This window comes from Stegodyphus dumicola, chromosome 8 (genome assembly GCF_044657685.1).
Source record: "Stegodyphus dumicola isolate Sdum_Otavi_A_Nest chromosome 8, ASM4465768v1".
Classification (NCBI taxonomy): domain Eukaryota; kingdom Metazoa; phylum Arthropoda; class Arachnida; order Araneae; family Eresidae; genus Stegodyphus; species Stegodyphus dumicola.
Genome location: NC_140775.1, coordinates 18,449,457 through 18,475,503, shown reverse-complemented (window position 1 = coordinate 18,475,503; position 26,047 = coordinate 18,449,457). Strand labels below are relative to the sequence as shown.

The 26,047-nt window shown below is 33.6% G+C and overlaps 1 protein-coding gene and 1 long non-coding RNA gene across 3 annotated transcripts in view; one reads left to right on the top strand and one right to left on the bottom strand.

The window, feature by feature from the left end:
• LOC118202111 (calcium-binding protein E63-1-like) overlaps window positions 1-26,047 on the top strand; it is a 710,926-nt gene that overhangs the window by 524,203 nt on the left and 160,676 nt on the right. The window lies entirely within an intron of this gene.
• On the bottom strand, window positions 449-19,997 carry LOC118195207 (uncharacterized). The gene is made up of 4 exons (XR_004759211.2): window positions 19,743-19,997; window positions 17,747-17,822; window positions 10,751-10,834; window positions 449-1,836 (listed from the first exon to the last, which is right to left on the bottom strand). It is a non-coding gene; the product is annotated as an uncharacterized LOC118195207 (long non-coding RNA).

Below are 26,047 nucleotides of genomic sequence, written 5' to 3'. Positions count from 1 at the left end.
GTGGTTTTAACTTGTTCTTATATGACTTCATCCTCTGGATTTGATACATTTGTCTACTTGTTTTTATTTATTTTATTTTAATTTCATCAATTGTACTCACCCCATCACGTGTTTGGCGCACTATAATCATCTTTGGTTTTGCACCATAATCTCTCACTCACTCACTCACTCATTTGTTGAATAATTTTGGATTAAATAGATGTTTTGCAAAATTAAAATGAAAATTCCAAGCATACAGCAATTTTACAATTATTAGTTTTATAGCGAAGGTAGAAAATTGTATCATCAAAGAAAATCATTTTTGTAATTTTTATTTAATTTTTTTTTTAATTTTCCTAATTTTATAATTTGAAATAATTTTTGTCCCAATGGCTACAATATTTGTTTCATATAATAATATTTATTTGATTCAGTAATTTATTAACAAAATTTCTTCCCAGGTTTTAATAATACGAGCCTATAGGTTTGATTTTCAAGTTAACTATTTAATCTTATATGAATAAATGTAAGAAGTATTGAATAATTTTCGAAAAAAGAATGAAATCAGCTATTTTAATTATTTATGTGAAATTCTTTAAAAGACCTTTGAAGTGTAATTTTGTATTTGATATTTTAAGTGATATGCTTTTGGCTCTTGGTTGCAAACATTGCTCATGGTTTTCATAATGGTCATTCCAAATAATTGTCTAAAAATTTCCTTGGTATTTGTGAAGATGCTTAAAATTATTTTGCATACCTATATTCTGAAACTTGAGAAATGTCAATAAATATCATCGTTTTACTTAAAATGTGTCATTCTTTATTTTAATATTTAAATATGCTTGATAAAAAAAAATACAAAATACCGTTATTTATGTAATTAATTGCAGATTTGTTAGAAATTTAACACCACAGCCGTAGTTACTTTTGTTTTCTATTAATTCTGATGTTAGTTATAAATTAATACTGGATATTATATCAAATGAAAAACCGTTATGTGGATTTACAGAAAGGAAGGTTAAGGGGGGGGGAATAAAGCATATAAAAATATAAAATTTATTCACTTTTTTTTAAATTCATCTTGCAGTTGAACTTTAGGATGTTCCATGCGAAACAATTAAAGATAAGAACATAAAAGGTCAACTTCACAATTTATCTAAAACAAGTTTCTGAATCCTGTTAAGTATTAAGAAATTTATTTCATTTAAATTTTGTCTTCGTATGGCTCGCTGTTTAAATTGAAAGTGAAAATTGGATAGGATTCCTATAATTCGCCCAAAATTCCAACTAACAGAATTTTACTCATAAAACTCAGATATGTATGAAAATAAAACATTTTGAGTTATTTTGAAGTAAAAAATTTACTATCTCCTCGGATGGCGCTATTTAGATTCCACCCTGCGCTGGTGTTTCACTGCATAGCCGTGGCTCTTCGGTATAGCGGCGCAGAGGCGAAACAGGTTTACATTGCGTCTATGGAAGCTTTCATTCTTCTCCTTGGAGATTCTTTGCTCTGATTGTCATACCGAAGAGGCCAAGTTTGAATCCCAGAGGAGGCAGGGATCTAATTTGTCCGTCCCCTCATTGGAAGCAACGGTGGCCTACGTATTAGGTGTCACAAAGGTTGTATTACTCATTCAAAAGATTTCGGAAGAACAACTCTTTACATCATCTTGTCCTCCATCTTGTACCTGGCCATTTTGGGCGCTGAACTTACATGGCTGTCATGCTGTGATGTATCGCCACGATTTTCTTACGAAAAATGCCTCTACCAACTACTAATTGCTTATCTTTCTTCAGCGATCCTTATTATCTTCAGCTGAACATGCAGAAGTGCAAAGGGACACCCAATGTCTCCTATAAATAAATAGGTATAGTTCAAGTGCGCATCCATTATTTATTAAAATTTATGACATATGAGTTACATAATATACAATTAAGAATTAAGAGATTACAAGAAATGTTCACAGTCACATTTAAATAACTTTGGATACATATCCAGTAGATTTACTATAATTATAATATTTGACACTAATGTTATTTACACTAAAAGTTTGTGAAAAATTATTTAGCATATAATAATGAATAATATAATAAACTGGTCATAATTAATAATAAATCAAATAGTGCTTAACAGAATGCCACCAGGCAGAATTTGACATTATAACAGCAATACGCAATTAGCACGCAATACAGTCACATTAAAGACCATCTACTCAGCTGGTGAGACAGGAACAGGAAGTCCTCAGTGGCACAAAGATAGTAATCACCTAGACCAGAAATCTCAACCACAAATAACTTGCATTGTGTTCCGACCCATAATTGAATCTTTGTAGTGAGATAGATGACCAGATAGCTAAATTAGCGGCAACAGACATTAATATTACCACCCTCAGTATAAAACTCCTAGCTCCTCGTTTAAAATCTTCCACGTGTCAATTTCTTTATAATAAACGGCAACGAGATTGGAACAATGAAGTTGCAGGACAGAAGAATGAAGGACAAAAGAGTGTTAGATTTCATTCGAAAAGTTGGTACAGTTCTCAAAAGTGGCATTCCAGAACCCACACAATTCTTCACTGGTCATGAACCATTTATGAGTTACCTTAATCACTTTGGTTTTATGGAAAGTGATCTTTGCATTATGTGGTGAGTTTGGCGAGGACGACTGCTATGTATTTGATTGTCCATTTTACTTCCAGCTACTACCTCAGAAAGCAAACAGGTGAGAGTTATCATGCATGGGCAGCTAACACCTGTAAAACAGACGTGCGACTTGTACTTCCCATGCAATCACTATTAAAAGTAGAATAGTTAGTATCGCCAGCCATAATATAATATTTTGTAACTAAGAAGGCATCATTTTAAGCTGTATCTACCATTGTATATATTTATGTAAATTCGTGTAAAGTTTAAATATTTATACTGATTTCATCTATACACCTGTACTTGTATTTACACTCTGGTCTTGTTATATTTGTATGCCCAACTCATACTATGATAATGTAATAGCAGTGTCTTCACCTTGTACTTTCCCTCCTTGTTCCAGTCCTGCTTTTGATTTTCATTATTTTACATAATCAAGTCCCTTAGGGCATTCCACTAAGCTCTATTTTTTTTCTATCAACGGAAACTAACAGGCTGATGAGCAACTAACCCTGTCGCAACTAACCCTAAGCTGTTCAGTCGGTAGCGAAGAGAAAGAATGAAAATACTTAACAGAAAAGAGTTTTCATTTTATTGGATTTAATTTCAGACTCGAACCCATGTATTTCTTCCTCTAACATTTACACATGTGGGGATGGGTAGACACAGACCACTATGTCTTCCAGTGCCCAATGACAAAGAAATTTCATGTGAAACATCCTCAAAATACTGATTGGATAATTGAAAGAATTGTCACTAAAACTCCAGCCTTAATCAACAATATCAACAATATCAATGAATAAACTAGCAAGTAAAGGCTAGGACTTATGCCTAATATAAAAGTACATGATACTTCTACTACTAAAAGCATCGCTGACCTGCGACAATAGTTCTTAACTGAAATATGGTTTTAGCGCTTGCATTTATTGCTATATTATGGTTTTAGCGCTTGCATTTATTACTATATTATGGTTTTAGCGCTTGCATTTATTACTTGTTTTATTTATTATTAATTACGTTATGATCGTATTACTTATTCAAAAATATTTGTATTGGGGACTATAATTAGGGCTGCATTAAAGATTTTATTGTTTTAGGACTAAGCTTTATGTATTACTGCAAAAGTAAGAACGATTTAACTTGATCAATAGGCCAAATAACATTGTGGTAAGGCAAATAATATTGTATCAAGCGTCTGGTCTAGTATTCATGATGCTCACAACAGCCATTGAGTACTCAAGATGATTCGTGAACAGAAACGTTACCTAGTGGGCAAATTGGACACCCACTGGTGCCTCCTATAACTTCTACCTACACATTTACCTCTTGAACTAAAAATCCTCACTAATGATGCAATGAGTGCAAATGAGACTAATTTTGGCAACCTTTCTTGAGGACTTTCATCACGCCAGAAACTTTTTTTTTTTTTTTTTCTCCTTTTGTAATATAAGGTCTGTTTTATTTCTTGTCCAAACTAAGTTTCAAAAATTGAATAAATTGCGTAGTTCGAATTAGCACCGATTTATCGCATTTAATCTTTCTGCATTCTGATATACGAACTTAGATTTCTACAGAGAATTTTCAATATCTTTTCATTCGTTCTTTTATTCTAGCGTTAAATTTCTTTTTTCTGTTTGACAACACAACCATTCGTTAAACTTTTATGCACAGAAAAGTATCCGGCTTAAACAAAGAGCCTCGTAAAAGTCGATATCTACTCATGATACTAGGAAGTAATTATTGCTTGAAAACTTGCATCGGCTGAAAAACTTTCTTAGTTTAACTCCGTCACAAGCCGTTTCCACCCCATGACCTTTTACAGACGACGTCATTTTGCGGTAACAGCTGCTGTTTGCAAGCATTAATGCAAATCTTTTATGGCGATTGGGTGGAGAAAGGAACATAACTAACAGTTATAAAGATTTCGATGGAAGATCATTACGAATGATATGGATTTCTTTTTTTATTTTGCTCATACTAATTTACTCTGAAATATGAATGTTTAAAAGGACACATGTAAATGGCCAGCTGGAAAGAAAGAAATGATATTAGCACTTTCTCAGGTGAAGTGTTTTCTAGGGACTTTTAATTTATCTGATGATAAATGGCAGCATTAAGTCATGTACCTTTTTATATATATTTAAAATATTTTCGATGTTCTCTTATTTCAGGCTGTTTTCAACATTTAATGCGGGGGAAAAATGTTTGAAACTCTGAATTTTTTCTTGGAAATGGTAGCCATTGCATCAGAAAGCCTCATTTGAATATTATAAATAATGCAAAAACGCAATTTGATTTTCCCGTAATTAAACTTCAGAATACTCTTCAGAATTGTCAGAAAGTGGTATTCGATCTCTCCTTCTCTTGACTTTACCAGTGGCTGAATAATTATATTAAAATTAAGACTTTAATTCGTTCTGAGTTCGGACCCAGGCGAGGGGGCTCATTGCATTGTTGGTTTTCGTGGTTTTCCTAGGGTGTAAGCGGACACAGTTTCACAACAAAAGTTTCGTTTAATTTGATTTATTTAGTTATGCTAAATCTCTCGAGGGCTATTTGCTTAAGGGGCGGGATGCCTTCGTGGAAGACTTTCTAAGGGAACTGACTTGTATACACGTTACACATGGAGAAAATCAAGAAAACGCCCATGCTGCTAGCTCTTGTTTTCAACCGAACCCAGGTCGAACTCTCAGTGTTACGCATTTTACCGCTCGCTTTCTGGCGGGTAGTTCCCAAGTAAATCTTCTACGAAGGCATAACTCTTCTTAGGTAGATAGCTCTCGTGCGGTTTGGCATATTACCACTCCAGGTGACATGAATCCTTTTGATAGAGATGTCATCAATCTATATTACATAAGTTTTTTTAATTATTTATTTATTCATTCTGAAATTATGGCAATATGCTCTTTAACAAAGCAAGAGACTGACGGAGTTAAATGGAATGAATGTAATCCTTAAAAAAATATATATTTTAAGTTTTTAGCATTGTTTATTGACATTTATGCTGTCAGTATGTTCTATTAAAACTGTATTTTGCACCTCCGCTATAAAACTTTACGGGGTTGATAGACTAGAAAAATATTAATTTTGCTGTGACTTCTTGCTTTCAGTTATCAATACGTATTACGTTTAGAACATTATTATACTGCTCTGAGTGCATTCTGCTGGCTTATTCATAGCACTCACTGACTGCATTCCAATAAGAAAAAAAAAATTTTTTTCCTAAAAGATAAGATTTTAATTTTTATACTTTTCTATCGCAAACATATTAGTCGTTTATGTTTACATAAACGACTAAATGGTAGATGAATAAACAAATTCATTAAATGCTGAAGCTTCTCAAATTTAGTTATTTTATTTCTTTTCGTTGCCCATTTAAGTTAATTAGTGGTATGCGGATTTTTAAATACGCTGTTCGCTGTGCTGGATTTGGGCAAGAAAACCAAATATTAGTTTCCTTAGTTTTATGGCTAATAGTGAGATTTCTTTAGTGTAAATAGAAGCCTGGAAATTACTGTTTAGACTTTTATTATATACATATATATGATGTATGTATATGATTTTTTATTATATACATATATATGTATGTATGTATGTATGTATGTATGTCATAAATGCAAGGAAAGACCGAGCAGTATTGATGCGTAATAGCTATTAGATCCATATTGAAGAGGAAGAGTTCTGATTGCGTCGTATGCTAATATGTTGGCTTGGTAATATCTAAAACTTGGCAGTCAAGGCCACTTGGCACTCGCTAGTCGTACCTTTTTACAGAACATTTACATTTTTGATATTATTGCAACAGCAAGCAAGACAGCGAAATTACATCCTAGCAGGACAGAGAGCGAAGCTGAAGTGCGTAGTTGTCCAATATGTAAGCACACGAAGAGAAAAGTTTTGGTTTGAGTTTTAAAAGTTTCAGTTTCCAATTGTTATGTCATCAGCGCTGCGCAGGCCATGCAAAAAGGAATGATCTAGAAATGACGCAATTCAGAGAAGTTATTACGATTTTTAGAACAGAGAGGGAGAATTAAAGTTCTACCGCTAGTTTGAATTATAATTTTGATTCAGATATTTTTTATCTTACAAAAAATACGATGGCTTTGCTGTACGCGAACAGGCAACTTCTAACTAACTTTCCGCAATTTCAGGATCTTCCCCCTAGACCAGTACTTTCGAGAACATTCTAGCATATGTTATGCAACCGCTACTATAAATGTAGAGTTCGCGCCACTTTTCGTCAGACTGCTCTGCTATGTTCTGTTCTTGCGCTGCTCTGTTCCTTCTTCTTTCCTTTGTTAGAATAGTTATCACGTCGAAAGCTTAAATTTAACCGTATTTTAATTTAAATCATTATTGGATATGTAATTCTGGAGAATCTAAAAGAATAGTGGTCTGCCATTTGCATTGAATAAAGATGTGGAATCAAAACAGCTACTTTCTTCTGCTTCGTGGTTTTCCTGTAAGCCACTCAGCCATATTCGGATTTTGATGCCAAGCTTCATTCATGTGCCCAACTGCCAAAATATCACATATATACACTGGTGTCCAAAAATTAAGGACGAGACGGTTTTTTCAATATAACTTTGTACAAAAGCTTTCCAAATCAACACATTTAATACCGCAAGATCCCCAATACGTAAGGACATGAGTAATGTAAGCAACACTTACTAAAAGAGAAATCAGAGGGATAAAAAGAAGCTTTATTGAAAAAGTAGCATGGAGCGCAATGCGACTGAAGGCCGAAACATCCCTGTGATGGGTGTCCAGCAAGAAACATCCGGTCTTTAATAGGGGATATGATCTCCCCTGACTGCTAGGCAGGTTTCACAGCGTCTGCCCATGCTGAGAATGAGGGTGTCAATGAGTTGTTGAGGCATTGCTGCCCATTCGTCTTGCAGCGCCAATCGAAGCTCCGGAATCGTTACTGGTGGTAAGGTACGAGCTCCCAAGCGTCTGCCTACAAAATCCCATACATGCTCGATGGGATTGAGATCTGGAGATCGTGCCGGCCAATCCATACGTTCAATATCCTCACCTTCTAAGAGCTGTTCGGCAGCTACTGTGCGATGACATGGTGCATTGTCGTCCATGAAAAGGAACTGCGGACCCATAGCGCCTCTAAAAAGACGCACATATGGAAGAAGAATCTCATTACAGTAACGGGTCCCGTTGACTGAACCTGCGTCGAAGATGTGAAGGTCTGTACGACTACCAAGCATGATGCCTCCCCAAACGAGAACACCGCCACCTCCATACCTGTCCCTTTCAATGATGTTCGAGGGATGATTGCGGCTTCCCCGCTCTCTCCAGATGAGTATGCGATGAGAATCGCTACTCAGACTGAATCTGCTCTCATCTGTAAAGAGACTCGTCCCCATTCATTGTCTCTCCAATTCCGGTGTTCCCGGCACCACAGAGAACGCCTTCTCCGATGGGCAGACGTTAGAGGTACACACCGTACAAGGCGTCGTGCAAACAGACCACCACCGTGCAGTCTTCTGGCCACGGTAAAACTCGATATCGGTCGTCCAGTCGCCTGTGTCGTGTGTCTAGCGATTTCTTCCGCTGTCTGCCGCCTGTTTCTTCTGGCCTGTAAGGCAATATACCGGTCATCTGCGGGCGTGGTTCCTCGTGGACGACCACTACTAAACCCCCGGTTCCTGTAGTTTGAAATTGTCTCCAAAGTCGTGAAACGATGCTGTGAGCAATTCCGAACTCTGCAGCCACACTTGTCACACTGCGGCCTTCCTCCAACTTCCCAATGATTCGACCTCGGGTAAAAGCACCAAGATGTCGTCTAACAGATTGATTATTCGCCATTTCTCGCTGAGGCAGCAGCCCGGTGTGATTTTAACTGCTATACGGCGTGCAATCTCTTTGCCAGAAATACTGATCTTACACCGACAACATGCTTTATACTACTCAGACACTCCCCCATTACGTCTACCTGCATATCTGCGCATGTGCTACCGTACATCACCTTACTTAATCTCCTGATTGGTCTTTCTGTCCGTTCTGCCTCTTCGTTCAGCTGATATGCTAATTTTTCGACTTCGTCCTTAATTTTTGCAGACCAGTGTATATATATATATATTGTTTTTGTTGTCATCAACACTTCTTACAGTAACATGTGGCAGAAACAAATATATGATACTATTTTTGATTTCGAAAGCATACAGAAATGTTACATTTTAACACTTCGCAAATATGTGGCTGAATAAAATTTAAAGTTTTGGAAAGCTAAATTTAGAATTCGAAGACTTCTAACTGTGCAAGGATCTTAAGTTTTACTAACGTTTATTTTATTTTAAATCTTTACTATCATTTCTTATTTTCTACTTCCGGCCAGAATTAAAAGCGTTAACTTATTTATGCAAAATTTGTCTGGCGAACGCCAAGTACTTAAGTTGTGGCTTTTTGCCAAGCGAGAGAGAGGAAGGAGTTAGTCGAAGCAGGCCGCTTACCTTAGAAGTTTTACTCAGTTGGTAGTTGCCTTCCAGGCCAGAGGTTTAATCCTCGTGATAATTTTAAACGTATTGTAGTGTTAACAGTTCTCTGTACTACATACGGCTTCCTGTTAATATAAGGCCAATCTTCCACGTTTATTATTCCAAATTTAAGTTAGAGTTTAGTTATATTTTTATATTCTTACGTTCAGACCACAAGTAGTTGGTCTCTGTATTTCGAAGTACGGAAATTATTGTAAAGAGTGAAAAAGTGGTTTTGTATACCCTTCCTGTGTATCCTGTCTACTTCCCACATTTATTGAACATAGCTTTAGTAAGCTCCCTGTTCCGAGTCAGGTCCTTGCATGTTCCCAAAGAAAGTAAGGCGGAACATAGAACCTGATAACTGAATATTAGAAGAATAAGACTAAATACACTCCATTAAATATTAATAACTGGTAGAAAACCACAGTTAAATACCATCCAAAATTAAATTTTAGCTTCGATTTACAAAAGCTAAACACATGCGATTTATAAATCTGAGAGCTTTCAGAAAAGATTCGAGGCTTGGTAAAAAATGTTTTTTTTTCCTAGTATGTCTGTCAAACTTCAAAACCGAACATCTTAACGATATTTCGCCTTTCAGGAAATGTTTGTTCCTAAAATATTTTCTTTATATTAATATTTCCTAGGGAAAAGGAAACATTTCCTCTTGAACAAGTATCAAGTAAAAGAAAAGTACATCCATCACTAAGCAGTCAGAAGACTAATAACATTTATAAAGTTTAAAAATATATAATTATTATTCTTTTATGAAAAAGGTCAACATAAAAGAAAGGAAATTCCTCTGCTATCAAAAACTTAGAGGTCATTAAGGAAAACAAATAAATCACTGAATATTTTGAGGAAAATGAGCATCGAAGCCTTCCCCAAAATCGCATGTTTAATTAAAATTTTCAGATAAGCAGATAAACACTACTTTCCTGAACGAATAAGTTAACAATTTTGGAAATACATTATAAACGCGGAGCACGTTCAATGGAATTTCTGGCAGCAAATATTTATACTGTTTCGATTAAAAAAATTTTTAGATCATAATTAAAAAGAATATTTTTAAAAAACAACATTCTGTCTCATATTTCCTATCCGCTGCTAATTTTTTTCAGTAAATTTCATACATTTTGACGGAATGATTTGTAAAATGTGCGTAAGAAGATTAAACCACTTTACAGCTTTCAAGTTTCTATGACGTTTTCAATATTTATTTCTTTGAGCTTCTCAACGTTTCAATCAAAGGTGAATGTTTCTTGCTTTCGTCGGTAAAGACGCTAGCGCATTACACTAATATTCTCAACGTTTTATGATCAAATGTTTGTCGTTTTTCCTGTGGCGCATGAGAAAAAAGTAGCAATTCTTGATCATCAGTTATCAAAAATTAGTATTATTAACGGCCATTGCAAACAAAATTTTATTACGTCTTGTTGTTGTCTTTGAACTCCCACTATAGATATAGATTCCGTTTAAATCAACAAGAAATTATACATATTTAAAATTCTTTCCATTAGTGGATGGTACTTTAAAGAAACATAAACTCATATATGATGTTAAATCTTTTAAAAATATGTTAATTTTGAGGAAAGTGAATACAGGAATAATCTTCAGCTTAATGAACTTACTTTGTATTTAACAGGTCATTACTTCGAAAAAGAATCGCAGTTTAATATCTTCCTAGAAGAACATTTTCCATCAATGAACATTTCCTGTGCGCAAAAAAGAATAAAAATACATTAATGGCCCAGTGACACCACTATTAAAGTTGTTAAATCAGTAATGGCTAGAATATATCATGAGCTCGCGTATTATAATGTCATTTAAAATGCGTTGCCGCTGTAGGTTTCATTTTTCAATCAATACGTCATTATCATATATTTATCGCAAATCTTTTCCACTCATGTTTTATCGATTGAAATTGACAAAAATCTTGGATGTAGCTTCACGATTGTAACTAGATTTTTTTTCTTGTAAAAAAAAAAAAAAAAAAAAAAAAAAAAAAAAAATTCTTTTTTTTGGGGGGGGGGAATTTATATTTTTATTCTAATTTGTTCAAAATGCAGACTTTCGAAAACTAATGGTGGCTTTTTAAGCACGGAGAGCGCTTAACAAATTTTGCTTCCGTAGATCATTCACAGTGCAGAATAATGGTACAATGTGGACTGATTTGTTGTTTTCCAGAAAGCTTGTATACGTCATTATCAAGTACCTTTCGCGAATCATATATCTCTTATTTTAATAGGAATGGAGCCTCACCATATTTTGTAATGCTTAAAACTTTGCAGTTGCAGAACCTTCCGCATTGCAGAACAAATCTGTGGAATATCGCACTGCATTTTTCCGAAAGGGGGGGCGGATCATATGAACTTATTAGACCGCAGAGATTCAGACTCTAGTCTATTTTTCCTTAAATTTAATTTAGTAATCATGAGTATTAATTCGTCCCATCTGTTTTGAGGCGCAGTTCAAGGTACATGATTTGTTCTTGATGAAGGACGTATAGAAATAACGTAAAGCATCTATGTTACCTGTTAAATTCAGTGAAACCATTTCAGAGCGCATTACCCAACTTTTGTGGTCATAAAAAAAATGCAACAAATATTATTTTTCAGTTACCTTAATATAGAAGAAGTCTTTAGCTTATTACTGGCAGAATTTTATCTAATTATTTCTTTATTTTATTAATATTTATTTCATGTTTTAGAAATGTATGTCTAACGTCGCTTTAAATGTCTGACGTTAAGATAAGCTTTCGTGAATCCATGTCTACAAATACAGTATTAAAAAGAATATTTATTTTAAAACCCATGCTCTCCGGATTTTTTTCCTTCAAACAGCTGAAACTCAAACTTGAACAATGGCAAATACATCTAAATCGGGCGGGGACTCAAAACCTTTCTATACCCTTTACAAAGATATAAAATTGTTTGAGAAACTTATCTTCACATTTTTCTTGCATTCAAGATAGTTTCGTTCATTCCAAGCTGTTAGGATCAATCATTCGTTCATTTTTTTCTTCTGTCTAAGTAGTGCTCAACATATCTCAGCTTTAGTATTTACGGGATGTAACGTCATCTATAATTTTATCGATATCTGTTCTTCTACACTTCTTGAAAACCTAAGCAAAAATATTTCTGTCTGTCACGTTTACGGAATTTCTTAACTTCCTTTCGAATTTCTTTCTAATCTCAAGCGAAGAACGTTTTCCCTCTAATTTTTTCCTGTTTTTGAATAGATTGAAAGAAGACGAATTTCGTCTTGTTCATTTGTTTGCAGTTTAAAAACACTTTTCTTCTATTCGTTTCTTATACTACTTCTCAATGTTCTAGTTTTATTTTAGAAAACTCCAAAGTATTTTTTATTTTTCGATTAATCCATTTTGATAGCTTTTTATAATTTATGTATTTTATATCTGAGTAAGATCATTCTTACTGGTTATGTATAAAAGTTTTCCCATGTTTTTAGAGGCAGTTGCAATTTTATCATATAATAAATGCGTCATAGTATTAAAAGTAATTTCGTAAAAGATTTTATTCTTAGATGTGCAAAGATACGCATAGTTCCGGCATGCATTAGTCCATTCTATGAAGAATAAAAGGAAGTCAGCTTCTAATGTATTTTAAAACCAATGCTTACAGGGAAAAAAGTCTGCAAATTCTGAGCTTCGCCTAGCAATCGAACCTAAGAACTCGTCGACTTCTCGAACGTCGCTGAATTACTGTTACTGAAACCATAGTTAGTTTGTGTGTTTAATGCGAATAGAGACCCCGTTAATTCTGTTATGTGGGGTCGTCTTCTGTTATATGAGTCTGTCTTTTATTTGGCTGTCTTTAAACTGTCTCTGTGTTTTTAATACTTTTTAAATCTTATGATATTTAATTGTTCAGAATATCTTGTTATTTCTCTCAATTGGGAATTTTTTTTTTTTTTTTTTTTTTAAGTCCAAATGGGATTTGTCCCTGAAGGACTATTGTTTTCGTTTTGTGATTTTACGTTGAATCACTCTAAATGTCCGTTTCACTTTTCAAACTGTTGCCACCAAATACTATCGCCCTCTATTATATTTGAAGAAATTAATTAATGAAGAATCTGCATTAATGTATGTATGTTTCTTGCATCTTGCATTGTGATAAAACAACGGTACCTACAGCCATCGAATTTTGAATGACGTAATCCTCTGCGAATATGAGCATCTGGAAGCCCAATTTGAAATTTGTTTTATTATCGGTTTCATATTTTGTAAAACTTAAACGAACTTTTGATTGACAAACTCAAAGATTTAAAAGCGAGCAATGGCAAAACTCTACGAGAGTTAAAAAAAATATATATATGTTTTAAGTGCAAAGAGCATCATAGTAAATAAATAAAGGTAACACTCAAAACGTCACAAAAACACCTCTTTTGACATAATCTAAAATCTGAAACTTTTCATATTTTTTTTAATTTTTCTGATTTTAAACGAAATAAGATTTTAATTAATAATAAAGTTTCTGTTTAGCTAAAAAAACAGGAGACTATTACAAAGATTTTGTTACATTCTTTGAACCATGCTATGACTAGCAGGTGAACGGCTTCAATAGCAAATAACTAATCAGTTCTTTGCTACTTTTGATGATCCTGAAAATGGTTATTACAATGAATAATAAACACGTAATATTATGTTAGTAAGATATTTAATCATTTGATAATTTTCTTAATTAGCCAGAAAGTTTTCTCAACCCGAACAAAAAGACTAATACCAATTAAAAATCGTGTTTTATCAGAATAAGGCCAGACAGCATATTTTGAGAAACAGTTTGCCCCAAATCTGAGCATAGCTTATTCTTTTCGCTCGTAGAAATCACTTTGCCCATCGGGTCTTCAAATCATAAAAGTGAAGCAACAACCTGTGTCGGGCGGATATTTTTAGCGTAGAAACTCTGTCGATTTCGAGAGCGAACAAAGTCTCTCTTCATCAGGATCAAAGAAATCTGCATATTGGTTTTGGCAAATTTCTTTGCTCCTGATGAAGAGGGACTTTATTGGCCCTCGAAACTGATACACTTTCTATGCTAAGAATCTACGCCTAACGCAGGTTGTTGCTTCACTTTTATGATTTACTTCAGGCGTGTTTCTCTTTTGTCTGGGTCTTCAAATATTGCGTATCTTTGCAAGTCGAAGAGAAAGTTTTGGAGAACGGAAGGAACAAAAGACAAAGCGAAAAGTAATTTGTAAGACAAAAATATTTTGTTATTGAATATAAAGTAAAACCATTCAACTAGATTTGATAATTTATATTTGATAAACGAAACATTTACAATCTTACCAGATGTGGCGAAACCTAATAATGTGGCTTCGAGAGGCAGAAACACGTTCTGCATTATAATCCGAAATCCTCGGCTTCAGTACTCTTTAACTGATTTGCATTTCTGGTGAGGCAACGAAAAAGGGAAGTTATGGTAAAAGTCTAAATCGTAATAACTGGTTAATTAAAATAATAATAACTCTACAAACTAATAAACTGAAAAAGATCGTATTTTTGTGTGGGGGGGGAGGTGACTGAAACCTATTAATTTGCGATAAATGCATCTAAAATCTGGTTTCGTTCTAGAATCGCAAATTAAGAATATTTTTGACTTAAAAATATTGAATGACTGCAACTGACTCATCATATAATGGCAATCATGCCAAATTAATTTAACTGTTAATTGAATAATTAAATTAACAGGTGCAGTCACTCTATATTTCCAATCGAAAAAATTCTAAAATTTGCCTTTGAAAGGTAAATGAATCAGGCTGCGGTGACTGACATCTTTCAACTTAAACCTTCCGGAAAAATAATTAAAAATTGGTAAACAGGTAATTATTTGTATTAGGAATTGTTTGAAATCTAATCCCAGAAAAAAATTTTCAGTAGTCTTTGAAATATTGCATCGTAAAGATTTTAATAGCCTAGAGAACATATTATTGGAAAATGGTGATAAAAATTGTCCACAAGAATCAAATTCTTTCTGTGAAAATATTCTATGATATTCAGACGCAGCAAAGGCAGCTCAGAACAAATAAGAACTATTGTTGCTAAAAAATAAAATTTTATTGTAACGAAATCTATTCAACGTTTTCTTTTATTTATTACATGTTTTAGAATATTTTTTTTAATTTGGATTTACTAAAATTATTGACGGCGACTGCAACTGACTGCCTCCTAAAATCGAACAAATATGGTTACTTCAAATATAAAAACACTTGTAGAGCGATTAGGTTTTTTTGAAGCTGGAGACGTGAAAAATGAGCAATGCCGTCGCCAAGACTCGAACCTGGACCTCTCGAAAACGTGCCGACTGTGCTAACCATTACACCACGAAGGCATGCAGAATGAAGGGAGAAACCCCTTTCGAAAGGGCTACTGGAGATTATGAACCCAATCGCCCAAATCCTGGTCGTGAAGAATGATTATTTCATCACCTTTTAATTCGGGCGCCACTGTAGAGACATCAGGATTTTTGAAATCAGGAAAGGTGAAAAATGTGCAGTGTTTTCGCCGGGACTCGAACCTGGACCTCTCGAATATGCTAATCATTACACCGCGAAAGCATGCAGAAAGCAGGGAGAAAATATCTTATGCACTAGCTTTTTTATTTCAAATTTTTCCTGCACGTTTTCTTCAATTTTTACTCATGTAGTCATTTAAAATTTTATCTGAAAATAACCTAAATATATTTTTTTAATCCTAAGCGCGTTCTCTCGTGTTGCACCAAAAATGCAGCAAAACGCTATCGCACTTTTTTGTTGCACCAAAAATGCGTAGAAGCGCGATTGCGCATCTGTTTGTTACTATTGTTTCCGGATTGATTGAGAACGGTTATATTCATATCAACTGCTGGTTTGTCAAAACTAAATCGATCTAAATAAGTAGTTTGCGATTTTGTTGGTAAAAATTACCTTTTATATAATAATTAGAGTTAATTGCAACCGTTTCTTTTATTTTCGGAAAAAAAAAAAAAAAAACTACTTGTTTATTCCGCACTTTTGGCATATATACAAGAAAATTATTTAGCACTCAAAGAATTAATTTTCTAACATGAAATTTAATACGCAGCTGACAAATTTTGTTACAAATTTTGTTACATGTTATTATTTTTAATTACTTTAAACTTCGGATGTGTGTATATATTACGTCAAATGATGTTTTAATGCCTATTAAATGGTACACCATCCTAATTTTAACGAAAATTTCTCACGGGAATTAAATAACGAGAATTTTCTTAGGAAACTGCTTTATTGAAGTAATTTCTCATTCGCAAGTCCCCTCACAATTCAACGCACTTGCGGCAGAGTTTCTTCCAATCTAAAAGCAAATGGGAAAATCGTTGATAATTTATACTGTGAGAAACTATCGTCGTATTCCTTTTGATCATCAAAGCGATGTCTTTTCATTGCAGATTTTAATTTTTGAAAAAGACCATATATTGTGCACTATGAGGGATCTGAACTGTATGCCTGATAGGGAAATGCAGGAATTTTTCGTCCAGTTATTCCGTTAACAAGAAGTGCTAAATGAATTGCTCGTCATCACGTAGTAAATTTCATTGATTAATGACAGACTATCGATACTAATGACTAATGATAATATTTCATTGACTAATGACGTCAACTCTTTAGCATCAAATAATTCACATTTAACCATAAGACTCATATAATTTGAACTTTGACTAATTAAGTAACCTGGTGCTACCTTACATTACAGGACTGGAAATAAAAGCAATAATAGGTTTTGAACATCAGTAAATTTTGAAAACAGTTTATTGTCATTTTTAAATCTCACTCTTTGCATTATCATTTCTCCTAAAATAACGCATTGTGGCTTACAAAAAGCAATATTAATAATGAGATGAAATATAATATATTATTTCATACAACAAAATACTTCAAGCTGTGCCACTTTTCTTTCTCAGAACTTTGAGGGCCAGTATAGAATAAAATATGCATAAAAGCTTACAAATCACTTGGTATCTGTTGTAACACAAAAGAAATAAAAGATTTACAAGACATGTACGTAGTCTCTGATATTTTAAAACAAAATGCTTTTACTCGATTTCCTTTTATTTTTAGATGATCTAAAACACTGGACCAACCATTAAATAAATGACAAAAAGCTCACATACACTTTATGGGCTTTCTGCAGTTTTCTTCCTAGGAGAAAAATACAGAAAGCTTGCTTCCGATTCATTGAAATTTTAATGTTAACTAGTTCCTTCCTGTGTACTAAATGTAATTTCTCTTAATAGATAGGTTTCCGGGATCTGCCCAGAATTGTCTAACTATTCGAAGTAATCATATAAAAATTGTGTTGTTTTTAATTAAGTAAATAAAAACAAAATTTCTTGTATTTTGTCCAAAGGCAGAAATGAACGATAAGCTTTTATTATGAGCTTAGCTTATCATTTATCAACGACTCCGTTTGAAATATGTAATATACTTCATAAACATGTAATAAATATATGTTAATTACACTTCAGGGTGGGAAAAAGAAATGTGTTATTGCTGCAGTCAAACTTGAAATCTTATATGAAGAAATGTGTAAAAGGAATAAATTAAAATTAAATGCATATACTACGGTAAGCACGCAATTATCACATTACCTCGTGCATGTGTTCGAGATGTAAGCGGATAGCATGGGAAACTGACAGTTGAAAGATCCGTAGCTTTTCATGTTTCCTGAAATGAAATGTCTAATTATGTCTACAACGTTACAACAATAAAAAACAATATTAACCTATACATGGAAACTGCCTTAATTATACTTTCACTTCACTTTTAATACAGAAGACAGAAAGTCATCAATGGAGCAGCGGCACCATCATTACACCTGTCGGCAATAGATAGTAGTCAGTGGATATCATCTACTATCTGTTACACCAAGCCAAGGTCAGCAGGCATTTATTGAGAATTTTTTACATAAGTTTTTACATGAATAATGATTTACAATTTTACATTATAGGATGTGTTCAAAGAAAGCATATATACAATTATAACAGTAATATAATTTTGAGATGTGTACAGATGCTGTTGAAAAATTATATAGATAAATGTAGTTAAAAATGTAAGAATATAGATATAAAAAATTTAATATATAAAACTAAATAAACCAATGAAATCAGGATGAAATTTAGAATTTTAACAAATATTGCCTAGAATTAATTATAAATAGTCAGCAAAGTTTTTATACATTCATAGAGAATTAGAAAAAGTCTAAATATATATAATAATGAAACAAAGTGTCTTTAGTTCTTTAAAAGGAAGTCCAAGAGGTTATAATTTCATATTAAGTTCATACGAGCGAAATTCGACGTATAAATGTGAATTTGAAGGTAAGTCTATACGAAATAGCATGAATAGTTCGTTATGTCCTTAAGAATAGGATTAAAAGTTTGTAAATCCTAGTGGCCAAAATATGTAGAAATCATAAAAATTTTAAATGTAAAGGATCAGAAATTTTCAAGATCCTTTAAGGATATTTTCATAGTCCTTGATGAATGTTGTTCCATGGAGATGATGATCATGTAGGAGATATTCGATCGTAGAGAAAGGTACAAGTATAAAAGGTTGTAGGAAATAGAACATATTAGCATAAGAAGGCATTCCATAAGGATTGATTGAGAATAACGAAGATGTGTTTAAATGACAGTAACGTTTTCAAATTTATTAGAATTTACCTGATAGCTTGCAGTATCTCCTTTTGTGAAGGTTGACCATTCTTTAGAATAAATTTCCCTTGGGAGCAAGGCTTTCCTTTAGAATTTATGAAAGAGAAATCATGAAGGCATAATTAAGAGGAAATAAGATTTTCACAATTGGTTGAAAGATAGTTTGTAAGTGATTGCAGTTTATATAGTAAGATATTGCTTTTAAGTAGTTTTATCCAAAGGTGAGTTGACAGGTTGATATACGGTCTTGTATGAAATTCTTACGTAATTCGACAGTTAAATAAGTAATGGTCTATTGTGCCCATTTGTCAGCAAATACAAAGATTTGAATAGGGGATTCCGAATCTGTGGACGTAGTCGAGGAAATATAATAGGTAAGTAGTCGATCTGTTATTTGAAATTAGTATTCTAGATGGAGCTGGAAAAAACATGTATTTTCTTCGTCTAGTTGTATCAATAGTTCATTGCTGCTACCATATTTTAAAAAGATTTTCTTCTAAAATATTTTTAAGGTGAGAAAGTGGAATAGGAAATTGGCATTGAAATAATGAAGATTTGTTTGATGGCAGCTTCTTTGGCTAAAAGATCTGCTGTCTCATTTCCATAGATAACTTTTAGAGAGACTTTTAGTCCATTTCAGTTTTCGAATTAATTTCTGAAGAAATTGTGATAACAGATAGCGTATTTCTTTGATTATACTCACTTTTAATACATCGAAACCCTGGTTTCTGAACTTAATTCGTTCCTGAATTGGCTAGTCACCTATCAAAGTGTTTGTAAACCGAGATAATTTCCGCCGCAGGAATTAATGTAAAATAGATTAATTCATTCCTGGACCACGAAACTTATTAAAACTTTGTAAAAATACTTTTTGCACATTAAATATAAAAAAACATTTAGATCAATATAATATGTCAAAAAGTAAACTTACCCTTTTTACTTCGTCGTGGTGGGCGACGTGACAGAACTCTAAAAAATCCAGTCTAAAAATGGGAAGTAATCCAGTCTAAAATGAACTAATCCAGTCTAAGAATGGGAGCTGCATTTAACAACACAACATACTTTATTAGTTGTTACAAAAAGAACTTAAAATAATAGAAGCATATTAATTACAAACACGTAAGTAGCATTTATGACTGCTTCCCCTTCGTTTCAAAACACGTAAGCAGCATTCATGACTGCTTCCTCGTCGTTCTCGTTCTAAGACTCTCTGGTTTTATTTTAGTTCTAAGTTCACTTCAGTTCGTGAGACTGCTCAGCAGCTACAACTAGGATTTCCGGAAGGGGTTTTTCGGTAGCGAAATAAAATCACATGTACGCTTGCCGAGATTCGAGCCGCGTATCTTCCAGTCGCTACCTGGATGCACTAACCATTTACATAGCCAATATGCAAAAGCATCATAGATGCAATTATTCCTAATAAAATATTTCTGCATTTAGACAAATAGACCTTTTACATCTTCTCATAATTAAATAATGCTGTTGCAGAAAATTATACAATTATTTTAATTTATTTTACTACCAGTTTAATTTTCAGGTACTATTATTATGATTATTATTTACGTGTTCCGCCCTAAGGAACTACACAAAAGAGAGGGATGCCTTCAAGGACACCTTTCTAAGGGAAACTGGCTCTATTAATACGTTACTCAAGGGAAAAACCAATAAGAGCAGCCAGCCCGTTCGTGGGACTCGAAACTACCAGAGTTCAGGGACTTTACCGCTCGGCCGCTGGTGGTCCTTAATTTTCAGGTAGCAATCATAAATAAAGCTTGTTAACCAAACCCAGCATTCTAACGTACTATTGGCTACCTGTATAGATCTCACCTTTTCTGTAACGTAAAATGATTCTTATATTGCGCAATATACAGATTCATGTCTCTGTTTTCCTTAACAATACAATACACTTTTTCAGTACACTGACGTTCAAATTAAGAGAACTTTCACATTTGATTGATTTATTTCCGGGAATAAAGGACAGATTTTTAATGAAATTTTGTATGGATATAAGTTGATATTGAAAACAAAAATGCAAAAAACAAATACCATATAATAGTTACGATGCGCGCTGGTTGGAGTTCGAAGATCTAAAGCAGAGGTTGCAAGATCGAATAACACAGGAAGCTAACAGGGGCGGGTATGATCCTCTGTAACAGTTATGCAGCTCTCATAAGTGACTTCAAACTGGAAAAAAGTCAGTTTATAAATAACAATGGCAATCGTTCCCACTGCAACAACGGTGTTTTCAAGACCCGAAGTGTTCTTGGAAAGAGAAGGCGAATTGCAGTTGCCTTCTCAAGAGCCTTCTAGACAGGTTCGGCAGGATTTAGGTCCGGAGATCTGCCTGGCAAATCGCCCACCAGCGGCCGAGCGGTAAAGTCTCTGAACACTCGTAGTTCGGTCCGAGGTTCGAATCCCGCGAACGGGCTGGCTGTATGGGCGTTTTCGTGGATTTCCCCATGTGTAACGTGTATACGAGTCAGTTTCCCTTAGAAAGTCCTCCACGAAGGCATCCCTCCCCTTAGGCAGATAGCCCTAGTGTGCTTTGCCGTAATCTCAATAAACCAAACCAAATCTGCCTGGCTAATCAATCCGCTTAATAGCCTCGCTTTTCATAAAATCATCCACCAGATCAGTCTAATGTGGACGAGTCATCCATAAAATAATCTGAGCGTCAGTTGGATCTCTTAAAGGCCAAACATTAGCAGTGATGAAAAGTAAAGAGTGCCCGCAAAGACATAATTTAATGATTAGCAAACATTTCATGTAACATACATTTTGTTGCTGCTGTATCTTATCTCATATCCGTCATATACAACTGTTTAATATCTATAATCGTAGATGGGGGTCGAATAATTTTTAGACACTGGTGATAAAAGAATGAATTTACACCAGCGTCGCCGCAGTTTTAATCTACAACAGGCTGAGGAATGGAATCCAAGAGATTTAAATTCCTTTTCTCCTACCATCAACATTTCAAAAGAATTTTCTGCTGAACAGATCTTAGGTGCCCATGGCATTATTTATACCGTCAGAAACTTCCATGCCTTCTCTGAATTTGATGCTGACTCAATGATTTAATAACTACCCGGCTCTTGATAATCATATCTTTTGGTGCGGCATATAACATACATTAAATGTATGAATAATGTTTTATTTTCCTACATTTTGTGCATATTATATATTGGATGCTTAATTTGATAACATTATTACTCATAACTCGTGAGAAAAAGCCAAGCTGAGCAACATAATAATCAGGACAATTTGAAAAGTTGCAGTAAGTTAAGCACTTTCATAATATCATCAAAAGGATTACGTTAAAATTACGTTTTAAGCGGGAACATTGATTAACAAAGAACTTGTTAAAAGGAAGGATTTCGCTGGTGCTGTTCCAGGGAAAATATTACGGCAATATTTTTCAGTGCATTCTAATCTCGTTTCCTTTAATCACATTTACTGCGCCACAAATACATTACGAAATTACTTACTTGAAATTCAGCTTTATTCTTTTCTGTCTAATCTTCTTTGCGTTTAGTGTTTACCATCTTTGAGAGTCATATTAATTGAACTGAAATTACAAGTATTTATCAAAAAGTATAAAGACTGCTCTTGAAAGATAAATTAACTAATTGAAACACAAGTGTACACTTAACATTTTCAGAGAAAAGTCTGTCTATGAAGCTTCCGTTAGAACTTTTTCTACCTTAATTTAATCAAGCATAAATGTCGCTTATCGTCGCTTATTTTGCATATTACTGTGGCAGAATAATTTCATCAGACTAAAATGCTGACGAGAAAGGAAATACTACATTTAATTTCTAAGACAAAACACAAGTATAGTTAAGCACGTTCATGTTCCTTCTTTACTATTTTTACACTGTCCTCCTAATTAGTTATCATACTTAGGAAAGACGGATATCATTGCAGTGGGTCGGTTATTCAAATCTTAGGTATGATATAGACATTTGTAACTGAATGAAAGAACGTAAAATTCTTCGGTTTGAAAGTGGAAATGGTATTGCGTATAATGCCACTTAGTTATCAGTTGTACCGAAGATCTATGATTAAAGGCAACCATTTTTTCACGTGATTTGTATGAACATAGAGTACTGTAATAGCAACAACAATTTAGAAACTTCTGGTACTAATGGGTGTTTTGAAAGTAAAACATAATAAAAGAAATCTGATGCAGACTCCACACGACATCCTTGTACGACCTATTAAATTTTACGCATTTTTTACTGCATTTCATTTCAACTTATTTCCTCGAATTTCATTAGAGATGTATTTCTCATGCAATTAATTCAGTTCTCACTTCGCGGCAAGAGAAAAAGGCATAAAACCTCAAAATATCTTCATTAGAAATTTAAAAATATAGAAAAATATATAACACCAAATACAGTTAAAACAATTAAAAACCAATTTTTACAATTAAAATCGGAGTTTCTATGCAAAAACAAGCAACTCGGCCAGCGTGCGAGAAGTTAGATTTTTCGGTGCACAAAACTGAAAATTTAGTTTCGGTCTCACTTGGCAAAAAGACACTGAAGATACAGAAACTGAATTCACTATTCCGCTAAGTTTCAAATGTAAACAAGTATGGCTGCTAAGTTAGGCTTAGCGGCAGTTAAACAAATTTTAAATTAAAGATAATTCTATAACTATTGCATCCAGATTAATTAGAGGTATAAGAACCTTAACCGGAACATAACAATACAATTCAAACATTTTTAAAGCAAAAAATGGACAATTTACCCATATATAGGAATAAAACACTGAGCTAACCGAGTCATGTAACAGATATAATTATATACTTTTGGTGCGGCTGATTCAACCAAAATCGGGGGTGCACAACTACATGTTATAGCACTCCTATATGCAAAATTTCAAAGTTCTGAGGCTACTCTTTTTTTGAGTTATGCGAGATACATACATACGTACGTACGTACAGACGTCACGAAGAAATCCATTTTCCAATCCGTTTTCGGTTTGTTTTATTCTGTCCTTACGTACAGATGTCACGCAAAAACATCCTTAAATTGTATTCGATAGCGGTCAAAATGGATGTTTTCGTTGAGATATGATACCCGAAATTTTTCGCGATTGCAATACTTCCTTTACTTCGTACAAGGAATTAAAAAGGAATAAAAGTAAGGATTTTAACAACTAATGTTAACGCGGATATACTTATAAAGCATAACGCAAATCCTAAAAAAATAGCCAGTAGAACCAGAAGGTGTTTCATGAACGTGTTTTACAAGCAGGGAAAAGGAATCTTTCATCTGAGTGTCTTAACAATCATTTTCATATTAAAACTTAACACATAGCTGATGTTTTTCCGTAAAGCTTGTTAAACAATTTAAATTTAAATTAACTGCTTCTAGGTGAAATTAATTAAATATATTTTCTTTTAACGCTATATTTAAGAAATATATTTATATATAATTTTAAAGTTACGCTGCACATACAAGACTGATATGGTTTAAAAAACAGAGCATATAAACAAAATTTGAGCAACGTAAAAATTATTTCCTGTTACTCAATGCCAGCTATGTCTATCCTTTAAATGCAAAGAAATTTGATTCTTCTATCGCGATAGTAATTTTGTTAAATGCATAAGAGTTCTGCGAAAGGCAACGAATTCAAAATCTCTATAACTTTATATCCTCTGACTTAACTGGTACTTAAATAACTTTGATTCAAATATTTTACGACATATTTCCGTAAGCAAAGAGATGCAAATCCTGGGAGTTTCCGAGACGGCTTATTCCATCCTACAGAAGGCGAGAGCTTAATGCATTCCTTTTGATGCAGCGAAGAGAAAATTCTCTTTAACTTCGCGAAATGCTTCTGGGCACTCAGAACCAGTTATGGATTCTAAACTTTGACCTTCTACTAAAAATATTTTTGACAGCCTTATAGAATTTCAGTGGTTACATAGTATGTGTATGTTACGGTGAAACACCGAAATCTGGAGAATGTCGACTTTCACCGGTGAATATCAACATTCACATAGTCGCTTGGTGTATGTCCGAAATATTTTCCAAATCCTCTTATTTCTGACTTACACTGGTATATGTTGGCAATCTCCATGTACTAATGGTGAATGTTGAACATATAAGAATATTATATTTTCTTCTCTGTAATTCAGTCGCGAAAAAACGCACTTAAAATAAGAACATACGAACTTAAAAACACACAGTACATTCAAAATGAGAAAGGAAAATAATAGAAGTTAAAAGCTTGCTAAAATATGTGATTCAAATCTTATTTATATTATTATGACAACTTGAACTATTATGACACTTTGAATTGCACTAGAGGCCCTTGCTTTTACAACTGCATTTATTTGTGGAACGCTTCCTTTTGCAATGACAGCGTGTACATGTACTCCTCTCTTTCCGACCTACACCAGAGCATATCTGTCATTGTCGACATGCACCGGTGACGGTCCGAATGTACAAGAATGTAATGCAATATTCGATCTTTCACCGACGTATTTGGTGAATGTTGACATTCTCCGGTGAAAGTCGACATTCTCCAAATTCGGTCTTTCACAGTAACATATACATGTATGTATAACATATATACTATATACGTACAAAAAGTGAACACGATATGCTATATAAATATTATTAGGACTTTAAATATCGTTTTAGTTTATGACATTTTTTTTCTCAAGTTCTTAACATACTGAACATAATTTACGATTTTTCATTTTTAAATTTAGGTACCTACGAGTTTTAAGATGAGAAGTTTCAATATTTATTTTTACGTCAATTTTACATTACCATAGCAATAATTCTCCTAAAAATTTGGCTCTGAGAAGTATTATCTTCCAAATTACAGTACCTGCATTATCTATCAGTAAAATAGTAACACTGTGTTAAAAACAATATACGCACTTCCGAATAATCTTTATTTTTTCATCATTCAATTAATCGCAGTGCATTGCTTATCAAATAAAAAATGAGGTGTTTAAAAGCAAAATACATCTTATTAACACACATAAATATTAGTAATAATTGTTTATAAACTTCTTTAGCTTGTTATATAGTGTCATTAAGAGACTGTTTTTATGAACATTAATATGATTAATAAAGTTCTTTCTAACGCGATATAATTTGTACCTTGAATGCACAATAATACGAGTAATTTACTCATAAACAATTACACATCTTTCTTTTTCTTGATTTGTAGTATTCTCTATATTTGTTTATCCTCTTCATAATTAAT